Source organism: Oryctolagus cuniculus, chromosome 9, assembly GCF_051225735.1.
Source record: "Oryctolagus cuniculus isolate XC-2025 breed Fujian yellow rabbit chromosome 9, ASM5122573v1, whole genome shotgun sequence".
NCBI lineage: Eukaryota > Metazoa > Chordata > Mammalia > Lagomorpha > Leporidae > Oryctolagus > Oryctolagus cuniculus.
In genome coordinates, this window is record NC_142875.1 from 20,296,070 (window position 1) to 20,315,288 (window position 19,219).

A 19,219-nucleotide genomic window follows, 5' to 3' on the forward strand; every position below is an offset into this window, starting at 1 on the left:
TTACCTTAAAATAACCTTTTTTTCTCCTGATAATAGAATTCTTTGAATTCATGCCCTTTTAGCTATTCAATCAAGATCCTAAAATCACTTTCCATAACTCTACCTAAGATTACATTGAAATGGCCATAAAGGCCGCATTGTTGGAAAAAGACCACTAGAAATGAGAAATACCAGGAAGGCTAGTATTAGGCCAGAACAGCCTGATACCTGTCTTCTACTAATCCATTTTATACTTGAGTTGTAGTGTTTCCAGTATATTCTCTGATGCACTTGCACAGGCCTGTAGGCTACAGCAATCTGAATCTGATTTTGAAATCCACAAGACATTTATCCAGTTATGACCATTATGAAATTATTGAATGATGATGCAGTTTTTCAAAGAATATGTAAAAGCATTGTAAATCACAGTGCCTGGGCTTAACTCCCAGCCTGGCTCCTGATTTCAATTTCCTGCTAATGTTTACTCTGGGAGGTACCAGGTGAAGGATCAAACACTGGGGTCAGTGAGACTCACATGGGAGACCTGGACTGAGGTCTAGGCTCTTGGCTTTCACCTATCCTGTCCTGGTTGTTGAGGGTATTTGGGGAGTGAACCCATGGATGGGAGAGATATGGCTCTTTCTTTTTTTACCTGCCTTTCAAATACAATGAGAATATCCAACTAAAACATTTTTAACATTTTTTTTTTGACAGGCAGAGTGGACAGTGAGAGAGAGAGACAGAGAGAAAGGTCTTCCTTTTGCCGTTGGTTCACCCTCCAATGGCCGCCATGGCCAGTGCGCTGCGGCCCGCACACCGCGCTGATCCGATGGCAGGAGCCAGGTACTTATCCTGGTCTCCCATGGGGTGCAGGGCCCAAGTACTTGGGCCATCCTCCACTACACTCCCTGGCCACAGCAGAGAGCTGGCCTGGAAGAGGAGCAACCGGGACAGAATCCGGCGCCCTGACCGGGACTAGAACCCGGTGTGCCGGCGCCGCAAGGCGGAGGATTAGCCTAGTGAGCCGCGGCTCCCGCCAACATTTTTAACATTTTAAAGGAAGTTTTAGGCAGTGAAGGAAATTTGAATTTTTTAAAAAAGATTTAAAATTTTATTTGAAAGGAAGTTTGACAGACATAGAGGGAGAGAGGGGAGGAGGGAGAGAGAGAGAGAGAAGAGATGACTGAGAGAAAGGGGGATCTCCCATTCACTAGTTCACTCCTCAAATGCCTGCAACAGTCAGGCTATGAGAGGCTGAAGTCAGGAACTATGAACTCCATTCAGGTCTCCCACATTGGTGGCAGGGGTTAAGTACTTGGGTCATCATCCAGTGCCTTCCTAAACACATTAACAGGAAACTGGTTCAGAAGTGGAACAGCTGGGACTCAAAGTGGCATTCTGACTTGGGATGCCAGCATCACTAGCCGTGGCTTCACCTGCTACACCACAACACTGATCCAAAACCTTGAACTTATAATCATGGCATCTCCATGACTATACCCAGGCACCTCTTAATCTGCTCAGACTTAAGAAACTTGTTTTAACTCTTCTTCATCTTCAAATACTGGGTTGCAGTACTCTGCTCACAGTGAGGGTATTGGGATTAAGTGCATTTCTGTGAGAGAAAGCCAACACACATTGCACATCACTGGCACACTGTGATGCCCTGACAGGAGCATGGCTCCATGATCAGACAGGCACATTCACCATTCTATCTCATTCAATAGGATGTGCTATGCAAATTCAGGCAACATGCCTGAATTTCTTAGCATAAGTTTCTGTCTAGTTTTGTTTTTAATTGGAAGATAATAATCTGTATTTCTAAGGTTATCATGAGAGTAAATCATCCTAAAGTAGTCCCAGTACTTTAGAAGACCTCAGTAATCCATAGTTCCTTATAGCTAGATTGGGGACACATGTTGAAGGTTAGCATGTTGGAGCTGACGTATTTCCAGACTTAATTAAGACTTGATACTAAAAATTACCATGTGGATACCTGTTTTTAATTAAATTCAGCTAATAATGTAGTCAACCCTGATTATATTATATAGAATATAAACTTTTTAATCTGAAGAATTAGCATATTAAAATCATAAATATTAAAAAGCCTCACATGTTTCTCATGGTCTAAAACACTATTTACGAGGTTATACATAATGTGCCTGCATTACCACTACATGAAGTAATAGATATTCTTTAAATAGGAGGTATTATGGTGTAATGCCAGCAGCTAGTGACTGTTCCTATCCCTGCCAAGTGCCAATGGGTAGAAAGAGGTGAAAAGATAAAGGGAAGTTGTTGAGAGACCGCAGGCTTATGTTCCTGGGATCACGGAAAAAGCAGATGGTAAGTTACCACCAGAGAATTAACAAAAGTCTGTCTATAGGTTATACTGAGAATGAAAGGAAAATGTTACAATCAAAAAGCTAAGAATTTTGCTATAGAAGAACTAAAATAATTGCCATCCCTCCTCCTTCCTTTCCTTTTTTCTTTTCATCCTTCTAACAGAGGTATAGTATGTTTGTTAGGTTTCTGCAATACACTGGTCACCAAACTCACCAGGGCACTAAACATTGGAGATTCAAAAAGAGCGTTGCTTCTCTTACTTTAAGATGTATGTAGTCTGGTAAGAAGAATTAGGTAAGTGAAAATATTATTATACGCTGTTGCTTATTGCTGTAGCTTGAGTGCACCTTCCAAAATCATATTGAAATTTAATTGTGACTTTGATGGTAAGAAGTGATGAGGCCATGAGGGCTTCACCTCAGAATGGATTAATCTGTTACGGCGGGGTGGCAGCCTGATAAAAAGCAGAGTGTGCGCTGCCTCCCCTTGCTCTCTGTCTCCTAACACTTGCATGCCTGTGTCCCGTTGTGCTGCAGCAAGGAAGCCCTCACCAGCCCCAGCTGCTTGACCTTGGGCTTCTCAGCCTCCAGAACTGTGGGAAATACATTTATTAGCCTCATAAATTACCCAGTTTGTGGTATTCTGTGATAGTCACAGGAAAACACAGGAGCAGTAAGCTGTAGAGTCTATCATGTCAACACAAAGGATGGGGTAGTTAGCCCTACTGGCCAGTAATAGGCTCTTGAAAGAGAATGTGGTAGATATGGGTATCGTTCAACCACAGGTATCAGGAGTGAGGGACTTCCAGGGCAGAGGTGAAAGAGGGTAGCTCCTCAGACTCTGCTTACAGAGCCCTTTAGAATGCTGATAGTCATGGATATGGCTGCTGGATCAATTTACTTACAGTGATAATAAAATGGTATACAGTTTATCTTTTAGGGTTTAAATACAATCATTCTCAAGAGGTACTTTGCTTTCTTTATCAAAGCCAGAGTGAGAGTCCCCTCTTATCTATTATTCAATATACGAAGCTAATGTGTAGATCTATATTTACTGTTAGTTACATATATAGGATAAAATGAATGGTACCATAGATACTGAGTCTTGAGTTTGTATTGTTTAGTAAAGTAAAGGTAAATGTGCTATTCTGATTCCATATTGAATTATGAACCAGAAAACTTCGTTACTTTTAATAGAAAAAGAAAATATTTTAATGCAGGAATTTGTAAGTTGAAATTGAAGTAATATTCTTTAGACTTAGAATAATATTCAATATGTTTTAATAAATTCCTAATAAATTTTCATGATTATGGTGTCAGATAAATTTATTTCAAATTAAAAAAAGTAATAATGGAAAATGTGTTTGTTATGAAAACAATGTTATTAGACATACTTATTACAAATTACATTCCATATTTAAGTAATCTGTAATTCCATTGCTGGACATAGAAATAAAATTAATCTAAAATGAAAGCTTTTCTTTATTCCCTGGCCAACTAAAATTAATGAGTACTGTTCTGTCCCATAGGTATCTAATCTATAATTACCAAATCCTTCTACTAAATAATACTTTTTTCCTGTACACTGCAAATTAAAAATAAACTAATTTTGCTGAATATTTTTATTATTTTAAGATAATTACTAAAAAGGAACATGAAAAGGAACGACCATGTTTTTTTTTTTTTTTTATGCAGTGAGGCTTACTTACTAAGGAAATCTATGAAATGAATTGAATAATTTCCTTAACCAATGAGCTACAAAAAGGCATTTTTAATTAACAAACTTTATTTTTTACACTAGTTATATGTTCACTGCAAAACTGATTAGGAAGTACAGAAAATTCCCATATATCCCTGCCTCCACATACACAACTTCTTCATTTATCAACCTTCCACACAACAGAGGTATGTGTGTTAACAATGAACCTGTATTGACATACCACCGTCACCCAAAATCCATACATCACATAAAAGTATTACTTTTTTAAAAACAAATATTTATTTATTTACTTACTTACTTACTTCAAAGGCAGAGTGAAAGAGTGAGAGGGAGTTATAAATTTTTCACCTTCTGGTTCAATCCCCAAATGGATGCAACAGCCAAGTCTGGCACAGGCCAAAACCCTATCCTGATTTCTCATATGGTAGAAGGAATCCAGTTACTTGGACTATCAACTGCTGCCTTCTCATTAGCAGAGAGCTGCACTGGAGTGGAGCAGCCAGAACTCAAATCTGCACTCCAATATGAGATGCTGGCATTGCAAGCAGCAGCTTAATCTGTGCCACAACGTGGGCTCTGGGAAAGAAATACGCATGGTGTTATACATTCTACAGGTCTTGAAACATGTATGATGACATGTACAGCAATTATAGTGTCATATGGAATAGTTTCACTACCCTAAAAATTCTCTGTGCTCCCCACTAAAGCACGGCAAACACTGATCTTTATACTGTCGTCATAATTTTGCCTTTTCCACAGTATTATATAGTTGGATTGTATATCATCATGTAACATGTGTATAACATGACATATATATGACAAATGCAATTGAAAATCTTTTAATATGTTAATCTGCCATCTATAAGACTTAATGGTGAGGTGTCTATTAGTTATTGCTCCATATTTTTGACACTCTATTGTTAATTTCATACACATATACGCATGGAGTACTGACCCATTTATCTTTTCTTTTTAAGATGTATTTACTTATTTGAAAAGCAGAGTTTCAGTGAAGCAGAGGCAGAGAGACAGAGAGAGGTCTTCTTTCCACTGGTTCACTACCCAAATGGCTACAACGGCCAGAGTCGGGCTGATCCGAAGCCAGGAGTCAGGAGCTTTTTATGTATCTCCCATGTGGGTGCAGGGGCTCAAGGACTTGGGCCATCTTCTACTGCTTTCCTAGGCCATAGCAGAGAGCTGGATCTGAAGTAGGGCAGCCAGAACTCAAACTGGCGCCCATTTGGGAAGCATGCACTCACTGCAGGCAGCAGCTTTACCCGCTACACCACAGTGCCAGCCCCTGATCCATTTATCTTTATGCAATGCCCATTTTTATCCCTGGTAACCTTCCTTGCACTGAAGTCTACTATGTCTAAAACTCTTAATTGATGTATGTAGAAGTGATATTGATTATTGACATAGTTGGATTAAGATCTATCCAATTTACTATAATTTTCTATTTTTTGTTCATTTTTGTTCCTACATTTTGTTTCCTATACTTTTTAATGCCTTTAGAGTTTCAACTGAACAAATTGAACATCTTTGTATGATCCATTTTCTCTTCTGTCTTAGCCTATCAATTATGATTCTGGGTTTTTTTTTTTTTGCATTTTAAATACTGGACCTTGAATTTGTAATATGCATGTATAACCAATCCAATTCCACTTTTTTTTAAATTTTTATCTCAAATCTTTCTTTTTATTTGAAAGGCAGAGACAGACAGAGAGATCTTCCATCTGCTCTCACACTCCTAAAGGCCTATAACAGCTGATGCTGGCTCAGGGCAAAGCAAGGAGTCTGGAACTCAGCCTGGATCTCTCACTTGGGTGATACTTGGCCCTTCATTACCTGCTTCCTCCCAGGGTGTGCATTAGCAGGGAGCTGGTATTGAAAGTGCAGCTCGGACTTGAACCACACATTCCCATATTCAGGTGTCTCAAAAGGGGACTTAATCCTGTGTCAAATGCCTGCCACCAAATCCATTTTCAAGTAACATGATACTATTTTATATAGAATGTATTTACCTTCTTAAAAAGTGTTCCTAATTCCTTCTTCTGTCTCTTGTCATTGCTAACATTCATCTTGCTTTTGCATACAAATATATAAGCACATATATAACATATATATCTACAATAAGTATAATCAAAAATATATTGTTATTATTTTTAAGAAATGTATGTATTAGATTAACTAAGAAAAAGAAGAGTTGATTTCATCTTAATTTAATAATTTGCTGATGATTCTTCTTCTTGAATGTAAATCTGAATTTCTGATCTATATAATTTTCCTTCTCTCTGAAGTAGCCCTGCAAACATTTTTCTAAGGGCCTATGCAGTTGGCATAAATTACTTGAATTTCTATTTATCTAAGGAATTCATTGTTTCCCCTTCAACTTTTGAAGGAGAATTTTGCAGAGTAAAGGTTATCTTTGTTGATAGGATTTTTACCTCCAACCCTTTACACATTTCATATCACTTTTTCAGAGGAGAAGATGCCGTTCTTGTTTTTGATCCCTCATAGGTAAAATGTTTTATTTCTATGGCTTCATTAAAGGTATTTCCCCTCAATTTTGATTTTCTGAAATATTATGAAAAGCACTTTTAATCTGTAGCTTATTTTTCATTTTCCTCCAATTTTATTATATATGATATGCCTATGTGTAGGTTTTTTTTTTTTTAATAATCATACCTTTGGTTTTCTCTGAACTTTCTGGATTTGCCATTTGGTGTCTGACACTAAATTTTGGAAATTGTCAATCATTGCTTAAACTATCGCTTCTGTTCCTTCCTTTTTTTTCTCTCCTGGTAAGACAATAGTCTTACTTTTTCGTTGTGGGTGTTTTCTATTGCCATTCTATTAGTATCATAGAATCTTTTTCTTTTTAAAATATTTGGTTTTGTTTTAAACATTTTATTTATTTGAGAGAGAGAGAGAGAGAGCGCGCGCGAGTGAGCATATTCACTGGTCCACTGCCCAAAAGCCTGTGACAGTTAGGGAGCTAAATCCAGGAGTTGGAAAGTCATCAACTCAGTTCTCCAACCAGTTGAGCCGTCATCTGCTGCCTCTTAGTGTCTGTATCAGCAGCAAGCTGGAGTCAGAAGCCAGAGCCAGGTATCAAATCCAAGTACTCTGATATGCAACACAGGTCCTAAGTGGCACCTTAATTGCTAGACAAAATACCTATTTTAAGGTCATAGATTTTCTTTATTAAGGAGTTATTATTTACTTATTTATTTGAAAGGCAGACCTACCATGAGAAAGGGAGACAGGGAAACAGAAAGAGAGAGATATCTTCCCTCCACTGGTTCACTCCAAAATGATTCCAACAAACATGCCTGGGCCAGGCTACAGCCAGGAGCCAGGAACTCCATCCAGGTCTTGCACATGTGTGGCTTCTGCCCAAGTACGTGGGCCATCACTCATGCTAATGTATTTTGCCTTTCTTTATGCATTACCACAAAGCTGGATCAGAAACAGAAAGACTGGGCTTTGAACCAACAGTCTAACAGGGAATGCAGATGTCCCAAGCAGAGACCAAACCTATTCTACCACAATCCCCAACTTGTGAAGCCTTTGACTCTGGTATCTACTTTTGTTTCTTAGAATTTGTATGTCTACACTTACATTATCCATTCAGTCTTGAATTTTGTCTATTTTATTCCATGAAAGCTCTTAGAATGTTGGTTGCAGCTTTTAAAATTCCTAATCTAGCCGGCACCGCGGCTCACTAGGCTAATCCTCTGCCTTGCGGCGCTGGCACACCAGGTTCTAGTCCCGGTCGGGGCGCCGGATTCTGTCCTGGTTGGCCCTCTTCCAGGCCAGCTCTCTGCTGTGGCCAGGGAGTGCAGTGGAGGATGGCCTAAGTGCTTGGGCCCTGCACCCCATGGGAGACCAGGAGAAGCACCTGGTTCCTGCCATCGGATCAGAGTGGTGCGCCGGCCATGGCGGCCATTGGAGGGTGAACCAACGGCAAAGGAAGACCTTTCTCTCTGTCTCTCTCTCTCACTGTCCACTCTGCCTGTCCAAAAATAAATAAATAAATAAATAAATAAATAATTCCTAGTCTGATAATTCCAAAAATCTTGCCATATCTGATTCTAGTTGTTACACTTCTTCAGTTTCTTCAAACTGTATTTTTTTGCCTTTTAGTGTGCCTAATAATCTGTTGGGGAGACAGAGATGTTCTGTGCTGGATCCCAGACCTGACATAAAGGGGCATTAGTCGTGCTGGGGTAAGTGTTCTGACGTCCTGTGGTCAGGTCCCGCCTTACGCGAGCCTGTTGTCCCAAGGCGTAAACCTCAGTTCTAAGTTTGTTATCCACATAGCTGGTGACCAGATGGCTGAGAGGACTGGCATCAGGCACCTCCCTCCTTCCGGCTAAGCCACGTTCTGATAAAACCTCGTAGGATTCTACTATGAAAAATCTGTTTCTCCTGTGGACAGGCCTCGCCACGGGGAGCAGAATGCTCTGACAATGTTTTCAGACAGGCTCCTTGTCTCCTCTCCCTGTCTGAAACAGGAGGGCTTTCTCTGACACTCACTGCGTGGACCTGGGAGAGTTCCTGGAGGAGGAATTCCCAGCAGGTCGACCCCAGGCCCCCACGACCAGGTCCCACCGAGGCCTGAGCTGCAGCCGCACGGGACTTCCACTGCAGAGTCTCTCGTCCTAGCACCGGGCCCCATTGGAGGTTTCCGCCCCAGTAAATTGTGATTTCTCCGTATCTGCCTGTCTCTCTCTCCAATTTTGAGGGCAGTGGTTTCCCTGCAATCTTGCTTCTCTGATGGGTCTAAAAACATGGGTGATTTTCAGTTTGTGCAGCATTTTACTCATTGTTAGGATGGTGTCGTGACTTTTAAAGTTCTGTACACTGGACTAAAACCCGGCAGTCCTTCTACTAACCAATGCTTTCCCTTCCACATTCAAAACAGAAAATAAACTAAATTTATAACGACTAGTCTATGATAATTAGGAAAGGGAAATTTGAAAAAGAAATGGCCACTGTTACTATGTACTGTTATATTTACTTATTAAATCTAGGCAATGAGATGTGGAATAATTCTTTTAAATAATGAATCCTACACTTCTTTTTTCTTATTTGTGTTTTATCTTTGATCACCATTTATTGTCATGTACTTACTGCTCAGGTACCACTTTCACTCCCAACCCTGACGATTAATTAATAGATAGCTTGTTCAAATTGGTGCTTTCGGTAAAGTGAATTCCTCTTACTGTATTCCTTTAAATATAATCCATTTGAGGCTCTTTTGAGCTGTCAATAACTCTTTACAGAGTCTCCTTTCTTTCCTTTTGCCATCAGTAAATGATACATTGCAAGACCATCTAAATTATCCTGGGAAGAAAAGCAAGAATCAGCTTTTTGGGGCCAATGTCATGGCTTAGCGGGTAGGGCTGCAGTGGAAGATGGCCCAAGTCCTTGGGCCCCTGCAACCATGTGGGAGACCCGGAAGAAGCTCCTGGCTCCTGGCTTCAGATCAGCGCAGCTCCAGCTGCTGCGGCCATTTGGGGAATGAACCATCTGATGGAAGACCTCTCTCTCTGACTCTCTGTAACTTTGCCTTTCAATAAATAAATAACTATTTTTTAAAAAATCAGTTTTTTGATGTTATATATTCTGCTAGTAATTGTAACAGCCCTGTTCTCTCAAAGCGGAGACTCCAGCAGCAATGAGTGACTAACGTATTAACTTCTATGTGACTGAGGTAAGAAGAGACCAGAACAACGATGCCAAAGTAAGCATTGCAATATCATTGTATGAAAAAATTAGGCTTATAAAAAACCCTATTTATCCTATGAGATTTCTATGCTAAAAAAATAAGTAAAAAAATAAAAGTAAGTCATACAATTTGTGGTTAGAAGAGGAATAAATCTTAAGGGGAGTAAAGATGATTTTATTTCACATTTAGTCATAATGTTCTTTACATGAGTAATTAAGTCTGAGAATATTGTACTGAACAATGATGATAGAAATTAATAGATTCTAAATGAAGCATTTTCCTTTTATTCTCAACAGCTGTTCATTTATACTTAGTGTGCACATCTTTCCCCAAAATGACAAAAGTAAAATTATTCTTTGGGAAATTAATCACATGTGTCTCATTATTTTAAATAAAATATTCTAAAACCCAGCTTCTGTCTAGGTAGAGAATAAGCTCAAGGCACCTTCCTGAGAATGCCATCAGTGAGGAGTACAGTGCCACCTTCTGGTAGAGAGGGGTATTGCTTTTCATTATCCAGGGAATTACCCAGAATGTAAGATACCTATTTGTAGCAATGTAGTAGGGTTAAGTAAAGGGTATTCCTATATATTCCATTCATTCTATCATATGGCATACAGTGTTGAAATTTAGTACATTGAAATATAGTGTGATGTAAAGTTAAAGTATGTATTAGTTTTATTTCAATGAGGAGTAGGCACAGGGGCAATTCAACAATTGTGTATGTTAAAAGAATGAAGTTGAGAGGAGAGCTACTGTGAGTTCAGGAAAGAAACACTTTGGTCTCCCAAGAAGGCAAACATGAGACATCAGTCTGCACTTATAGAGCATGAAGCTTGAGGGACACACGGACTGTCATTTCAATGACTCTTGACACCATAAAAGGTAGAATGGTGCAATGGAAATACAATGGAAATTAACAGGAAGAATAAAGTTTTCTAGTACCCAAATTAAAAATAAAAGTAAAAAATAAACCATAGGTAAAATTAACCTTAAAAATATATTTTACTTAACCCAATATATTAAAATATTTTAATACAAAATGAATATTAATTTTACTTTGTTAATCCAATTTACAAAAGCTAACATGTGTTTTGCACTCACATAATATCTCAATTTAGATTAGGAATGCTTGAGGGGCTCAATGGCTACAACCTTGGGCAACCCAGGGTTGCAGTATATAGATTTTCAGCCTGCCTGGAAAGGTAAAATAGGCTGTTAACTAAATGTACTTCTAACAGTGCTAAGCAAAAACATGTGTTTTCTCCAAATTAGATGTGGCCCTGTAGAAGACTGGAGAATCTACCTAACCCATGCAGAAAGAGTACTTGGAAAACGTTCAGTAGTTGGTCAGAGGCCAGAAGTCATGCACAGCCCATAGAGAAGTAGTGCTCAGCTCAAAGGAGGTGGGCAAATCTCCCTCTGAATGAGATTCTGTTGTGCCAGAAGATGTTTCCACAGATGACATTTCCCTCTCCTCAGGCTCCTGGCCAACTCCAGGAGGAGCTTGAGCATGTGGGAATACAGTAGACGAGGAGGTAGAAGGGGCTGGAGCAATAAAAGCCAAGCTGACATCCTGATATCCCTCCCCCTGCTTTCCCAGGCTGGGTCAGGCTCACAATTGAGGAGAGAAATGCTTACCCAAGAGCTTGGGTTGTGACGATCATACTGGCCAGGCATTATTGGTTATTAGGCAGGACTAGAATTTTAACACTAAAATAAAATATACTTGCTTATTATCTAAATTAATCTGGAAAGGGACATTTGAGAAATAACATATACAAAGTTACTTTATTAGGGACTAATTTTAAAAAATGCTGACACCTGCTTGTACTCTATCAATTCCCCCTATTTAATAAACCAATTTTCCATATAGTAAAACTAATAGAAAATAAAAGTACACATCATTACAAATGTAGGTGCCAAAAAGTTTATTATTTTCAATTATCCGCAGCAGTCAGAATTTTCTTACCAATGTGAAACTCTCAAAATATAGATATTTAAAATAAAATATATTAAAGAGAACATTGGCATGAGTCCTTAGCTTAAATGTTGTGCTTACTTAAATTTATTCCTTGTGCTCGTTGGATGACTTTATAATAAGTAAATATTAAATAACTAACACAGTAATACTTAAAAATTACTCCAACAAAATAGCACTATCTTAAGAAAAAATCTTTTATATCCTTAGTATGATATATAACAATGATTCACATGTTCAAAGCATTAATTATCTTGCACACCAAGAGGGAAATTGTATTTATTTTTTGTCTGCTTGATTGAATTCATTCATTAGCCAGATTTCCCCCAAACACAAAATGCCTTCTGAGAATAAATTAAAAGTGTTGTTACCTAATCCAAGTTTACTTTAATTTAATAACAAGAAACTATGTGTTGTGCGATTCATGAGTGCTTTTTTAAAAGTTCATCTCAGTGGTATCAAATGGTTACCCTTAATCTGTGTTTCCTACTACCCAACATTTACTTAAGAAAACTTTAAAGACTAGCTGCTGTGGTTTGAATATGGTTTGGTCCTTAACTCACACAGGATTTTAAATCCCAAAGTCATTAGTTAATGGCATCAGGAGGGTACAAGCTTAATTCAGTTAAGTTCTTTAGAGGTGGGGCCTTGGGAATGGACTAAACTGCATTATGTCTTTGGGATGGAGGCCTCATGATTGATCCTGGTGGCTTTATAAGGAAAAAAGGAGAGATGCATAGTTAAATATAGTTGGGCTCCCTGTCTATTGCCATGTGATGCCAGGCACACCTTGGGACTGTGCCCACAAGAATGGCCCAGCTGGGGCCAGTGCAGTGGTGTAGTGGATAAAGCCTCCACCTTCAGTACTGGCATCCCATATGAGTGCTGGCTTGAGTCCCAGCTGCTCTGTTTCTGATCCAGCTCTCTGCTATGGCCCAGGAAAGCAGTAGAAGATGGCCCAAGCCCTTGGTCCCCTGCACCCATGTGGGAGACCAGGAAGAAGCTCCTGGTTCCGGGTTTTGGATTGGCCCAGCCCCGACTGTTGTGGCCATATAGGAAGTGAACCAGCACCTGGAAAACTTTCTCTCTTTCTGCCTCTGCCTCTCTGTAACTCTCCCTTTCAAATAAGTAAATAGCTATAAAAAAAAAAAAAAAAAAAAAAAGAATGCTACAGCCACAGGCTGGACTGTTTGGGCTTGCCTGATCTTGGGTTGAGAACCTCCAGAATCAGGAGCCAAAGCAAATCTCCCTCTCTTATAAAGTTACCCTGCCTCTGGTATTTCCTTACAGTAATAAAAAGCTAACAAATACCCAGGCTGCTGTGGATTCTTAGCAAAGAATGAAAGTACATAGCCAAGCTGCCTATGGCAAGCAGGGATGAGCCAATTTTCTTTTTGGGGCAGGGGAGAGAACAGATGTTCTGAAAGGTCATGAGTTAAGAGGTCATGAATTAATTCTGATACTGTTTTAGTAGCTGAAGGAGTTCAGTATTGCATACTCACTTTTTTCCTCATTATAAAAGCTTGGTCTAGTAAACAAAACACAGTGATAAGATAACCATAATGCCTAACAATAACGACTATTAGCATTTGCAGAATTTATTCGGGCTCTCTATGTCCACAAATATGCGAACATTAACACAGGGAAAATTGTACTTGAATTATTGTTGCAATGTGATTTTTACCCTAATTTTATTTTGTTTTACTAAATATGATTCTCTCAGGTCTTAAAATATAACTTTAAAGATAACATATTTCTGCATAAAACCTAATATTTGAAGATGAGACAAAATCCATTTAACTTCAACAAAAGTGAGCCCTTCTGCATAAAACATGCTAAGTGTGAGGCCTTCTCAACCAGACCTGTTGTTTGCATGCATAAGCAGAGGTTCCTGAACCACCACATGGAGAAAAGCCAACTGCAATTAGGCAGATTGGCCTTGGACACTGAAAAATGAGACTCTAATTTGTTCGAAATGTGATATACATTTGAGAATATCTGTGACAGCAGTTTAGTCCTCCCCAGTTGAGCGTACTGTGGAATCACTAAGTGTCTAGTTTATGATTCAAATCTAGATCCATGTTCTACAAGGCCCACAATAAAACAGTACAGTAAAATTTATAGCATTTTGTTTAAATTTAGGGTTATCTTTCCCCATGTAACATATACCTAATTCACCTATGTTTTCAATATTCTTTTATGATTTCAAATTTTAACATCTTTCTGTATTAACTGTACAGATATTAATTTGCTATAAAAATTAAATCTTCCCATGGACCAGAGCAGAAAGTACAGTGATCATATAAACCATCAAAATCAATTTTTAAAGCATGTAACAAATCAGAAAAATAACACTAGTCTATAATATTACTTTTCTTGTTTTCCAGATTTGTCAACCTTATAGAGACATGATTCATTATTTAGATATTAATATATATTCCACAAAGTTAGAATAAAATGCTATATATATATATATATATTCAATGATAGAAGAGAATGAGGTTATTAAGAAATCTACTGAGATTAGGTTATTAGTTCAATTAAAGTAACAGGTGTTGGGGCTGGCGCTGTGGTATAGTAGGTTAAGCTTCTGTCTGCAGTGCTGGCATCCCATATGGGCACAAGTGAGTCCCAGTTGCTCCACTTCCAGTCTAGCTCTCTGCTGATGGCCTGGGAAAACAATGGAAAATGGCCCAAGTGTTTGGGCCCCTGCACCCACATGGGAGACCCAGATGAAGCTCCTGGCTCCTGGCTTCAGATTGGCCTGGCTCTGGCCATTGTGGCCATTTAGGGAGTGAACCAGCAGATGGAAGACTTTTTTCTGTCTCTCCCACTCCCTGTCTGTAACTCTGTCTCTCAAATAAATGAATAAATCTTTAAAAAATAAATAAAGTAACAGGTGCTACTTTGGCAAACTTGTGGGTAGGTAGAACATGATGGGTCAGTTCAGTTAGAATTTTAACATCAGGACACATATCATGTCTGAGCTCAGACTACCTAAAAACTCTGAATATGTAAAGACATGAGGAAACTCTTCCACCTAGGTGTCTACATTTGGCACTATCGACATAAAGAATAGTAGGACAGCCATGCTTATTTGAAAACAGTTTCAAATAACACCAAAGGTATTATCCTTTTTTTATAGTTTTCCTTTTTTATTGAAAAAAATTTAATTCATGAGGAATGCATGAAAAAAATTTTTCCCAGAGCTAATTTAGTATTCTTGGTCCAAAATGCCAAATAAATTTTCATTTAAATCCCAAAGAAACTACTATGTTAACTACTCATGTGCAAAATAAAAAGATGTTAATAAAGAAGTGCAATTGGTTGATCAAAATATAATTCGAGTGTTATTAAAATTCTAACATGGTATGGTGAAATGCTTTGGCAAAGATAGAAAAAAATACAGGCTATTATTAAAGAAAACCTTAAAACTCTTATTCTAGTAGCACTGTAGATTTTAAAATACAAAGGAACATATATTAATGTCAGAATTAGCAACTGCTGTTATATAATATTGACATATTTCTAAGAGAACCTGGCAAATAGACATATGGTATGTAAAATACATATGTTGTATAGTATAATAGTATATTACTATATATTAAGTGTATGTTACTTTTGGTATTTTTCACCAATGCACACTGATAGCATACTGTATATGTGTCTCAGATTAGACACATATATGTTTTATATACATATTCATATAATACTAAAATTAAGAGCCCCAAATTATATACACTAATGGTCAAAGTGGCAAATAACTCTGATTTTATTTGCTTTCTCCGAGGAATGTCATGAATGACTTTTTAAATAGAGAAAATTCATTTCCACAACTGCTGACATGCTTTTCAGGATTTTTGTTTGACTGTTGCCAATTTGAGTCCCTAGACTGGAATAAACGCAGAGCCATCTGTTCTGGCAGGGCTGCTATGACAGTACTAGGCTCACTGAAGCAATTGTTCCTATTACCCCTAGTGCTCAGGAGATGCTTCACTCTGCAGCATCCCATGTGAATAAATCAAGCCTAACTTGTATCACAAATATAATTAGGTGAAGAACTTGGTAAAAATTCTATCTGTCCAAATAGCTTAATTCTTTTAGCTCCAAGTCCCCTAAAATATTTACTGTTGTCTTCAACAGCCTCCGCTCCATTAATGAATGGCTTTTGCATTGTAGACTCTTGGAGTATCTAATTACATGTAATGTTGAAGCAGAGAAAAATAAGGGGAAATTGTGGTATATTTCTGCTGATCCTCATTCTAATTGATTTAAAGTGTCTGGTGTTGTGCACTATACTTTCTGACTAGCCTTTTCAATATAGGAAGATTTACAATAGTGGACAGGGTTCAGACATGTATTTAAGGTTATCATATGGAAACCATGAAAAGAATGTCAGAAAGAGACTTGGAAGTAAACATGTTGTGTTATCATAAAATGGAAGCTTCTGGGCCACAAGAGATCATTCTGATCAAAAACTGTAATATCTGACCTAAGCAAATTAATGATAATGCAAGTAGGTAATGGTGGAGAACACAAATAATATGATAGTAACCAACTGTTGTGTAAGATATGTTACAGGATGATAAATAGGGTAAAAAAAGCCTAACTACTCCAAGATTTAAATAATTTTTGAAATTACAGTAATATAAAAATTATATGAAGGTGAGGTTGGCATTGTGATGGGCTAAGCCTCCACTTGTGACACTGGCATCCCACATTAGAGCGCAGGTTCCAGCACTAGCTGCTTCACTCCTGATCCAGCTCCCAGAGAGTGTGTCTGGGAAGCACTTGGGCCACTGACACCCACATAGGAGACCTGGATGGAGTCCCAGGCTCCTGGCATCAGCATGGATCGGCCCCAGCCATTGTGGCCATTTGAAGAGTGAATGAGCAGACGGAAGACTTCTCTGTCTCTTCCTCTCTCTCTTTCTCTGCCACTATGTTGGTCAAATACATTTTAAAAATCTTCAGAAAGTTCTATGAAAGTGAAATGAAATCATTTGAAAAATAGGATTTCTTGTAATTAAAAATCAATCATTTGAAATGGTAGATCAAATGAGATAGGGTATGCTAGCACACCATTGAAGATACGAGCCACACATGTGAAGGCTTTATCTTTATCTTAACTGAGAGGCAGCAGCGCAGGAGGGATGATGAGAAGCAGATGAGAGGATGATGCTCAGGTCACCAGAGATAATGCTGGCATTGCTACTCAGCCTTTTGGCTAAGATAAGTGCAGTGATAATGCTGGCATAAGAATGGAGAAGGTAGACACTGAGATGCCATGCAACAGTCAACTAATTGATGGTTTAAAAAAGCCAGGATCCTATAATTGAAAAAGTTGATTAACATGGAAAACAACAAACTGGTGACAGCAAGAAGTAACAAAAACACAAAACAACAATGGAGATCTCAAAATATGTGCTTGCCAACCTAGCCATAGAGGCTGGACAGGATAGTACCTGGAATATCACTAGTGGTTAAGTGTCGCTCCCCCTCTTCGTGGAGGAGCGACACTGAACCCTGCCTAGGCTTCATATCCGAGTCACGGCACCATTATGTCGCTCCCCCTCTTCGTGGAGGAACGACACAGGACCCTGCGCTGTTCTTTTGTCTGCTCGGCCCTCCCCGGGTTTGCTGCTGGTTCTTCCCGGGTTGGCTTCCGTCCCTTCCACCTCCGTGGAAGGGCGGTTCCCCCTAGCCACTTTCCCCACTTCCGCGGGGGAGCGGCACACTGCCGGCCGGCTCTCTCAGGGGCTGCACAGATGTTCCTCAGGTGTTCCTGGTGCATGTTGTCTCTCTCCTCCTTTATAGTCCTCTTCCACCAATCCCAACTCTGCTACCCACACGCCGAGTACGCTGCTCTCCTCCAATCAGGAGCAGGTCCTACAGTTTATTGGTTGAACTGGAGGCAGCTGTGTAGAAGCTGTTTCTTCCTCTCCCAGCGCCATATTGTGGGAGAGCAGATGCATAGAATAAGTCTTAATTCCAGTAACTTAGTCTAGTCCGAGTTGCTCCCCACAGTTAAGAACTGATGAAAGGATCAAACGATGAGAAACTGAATTATCTGGCTGTAGAAACAGTACATAAAGAAGTTCAAGAGTGCTTGGGCAGGTCCTTAGGATAGGTAGAGATAAAGTCATGCCTGAGAGCTTGATGCAAATAAGAAAAGTAGGTGCTTAGATCAGAATGAGTGAGGCTGTGAAGACAGCAGATCATTGGGCCTGGGAGCAGAAGGTCCAAAATGCAGGGTTGGTGGGTGGAGATCCTGGGGAGTTGGAAGCTATGGTGAATAGAAATGGAAATCCAAAAGTCAATGAACCAAAGGAAAATCAGCCACAGGGAAATCAGAACTCAAAACATTGATGTCTTGGGAAAAATTCCTCATATTATTTTACAAGTGAGTATTAGGTCTTGGTTTGAAGATACAGAATAGAACTCCTCCATGTGTTAATGCAGTTAAAGTTAAATTAAATGTACCTTAATACCTAAGGTGGAGTACTGGGTGCCTGGTGGTTAGGAGCCTGGATGTAATAAAAGCTCAAACCATCCCTTAGTTCTGGCTCTTGTCCCAAGGTCAGGACCTGGAAAGGGGAATGTTGAGATGTGACATGCTGCTCTCTTGATGCAGGAGGCCTAATAGTGGATGGCAGTGCCTTATCCACAGAAAGACTTGGCATGCAGCATGCATTCTTCAAGTCCAGCCCCTGAGCCAGCACTATCAACAGTGCCTGGGTACTTGGTGATGCACAGTCCACTCCAGACTCATTTAATCAGATATGCTGGGGTGCAGCTAATCATTCAATTTTATAAATCTGCCAGATAATGCTGATGTGTGTCAAAGTTTGTGGACCACTGTTTCAGGGGAAAACCAACATTAGCAGTAGATAAGGAGCAAACTTCATGATTAAGTTTAAAGACAATTTCTATTCCCCAAAAGTAGGAACTATAGCTTCCAATGTTCTGTATCTGAGATTCTATTATACGATGAGACAGTTTTGAAAACAACCATTAGGTTGGTAATGGGATCACGCATTTAGCATCTCAAGAGATAAATGTGCCTGGTTGCAAAGAGATTTGTTTTTTTGCTTTGAGGAATGTCACGTTTGTAAGTGCAATGGTTATGTTGCACATTTGCTAATATAAAAAGATCTCCAATGAGAATTGCTCACAGTGTTACAGTTAATAAAGAACAGGATAGGCTAAAGAGAAGTGTTTCTGAATTTTAAAAAAACTAAAAGGAAGTGCATTTTGCTAAATCATAAAGTACTAAGCACACAAGCCCCATCTAGTGGCCTTTGTACACAGAGTACAGTGAAGGTTTCTAAAGAGGCAACTCCAGAACCACAAAAAAACACAATGTGGCACTTAGATATATGGACAATAACAAATAGGCATCACAGCCTTTTCTACAAACACTCCTCCACCTTATTAGAATGCACTGGAATCAGAAA

General features: G+C 39.0%; 1 protein-coding gene and 1 long non-coding RNA gene across 2 annotated transcripts in view; one reads left to right on the forward strand and one right to left on the reverse strand.

Moving 5' to 3' along the window:
* The window catches only part of GPC5 (glypican 5), a 1,597,736-nt gene that overhangs the window by 700,094 nt on the left and 878,423 nt on the right, over nt 1-19,219 (reverse strand). The window lies entirely within an intron of this gene.
* LOC149124522 (uncharacterized) lies at nt 2,258-9,617 on the forward strand. Its single transcript, XR_016213725.1, has 3 exons — nt 2,258-2,325; nt 8,194-8,276; nt 9,364-9,617. It is a non-coding gene; the product is annotated as an uncharacterized LOC149124522 (long non-coding RNA).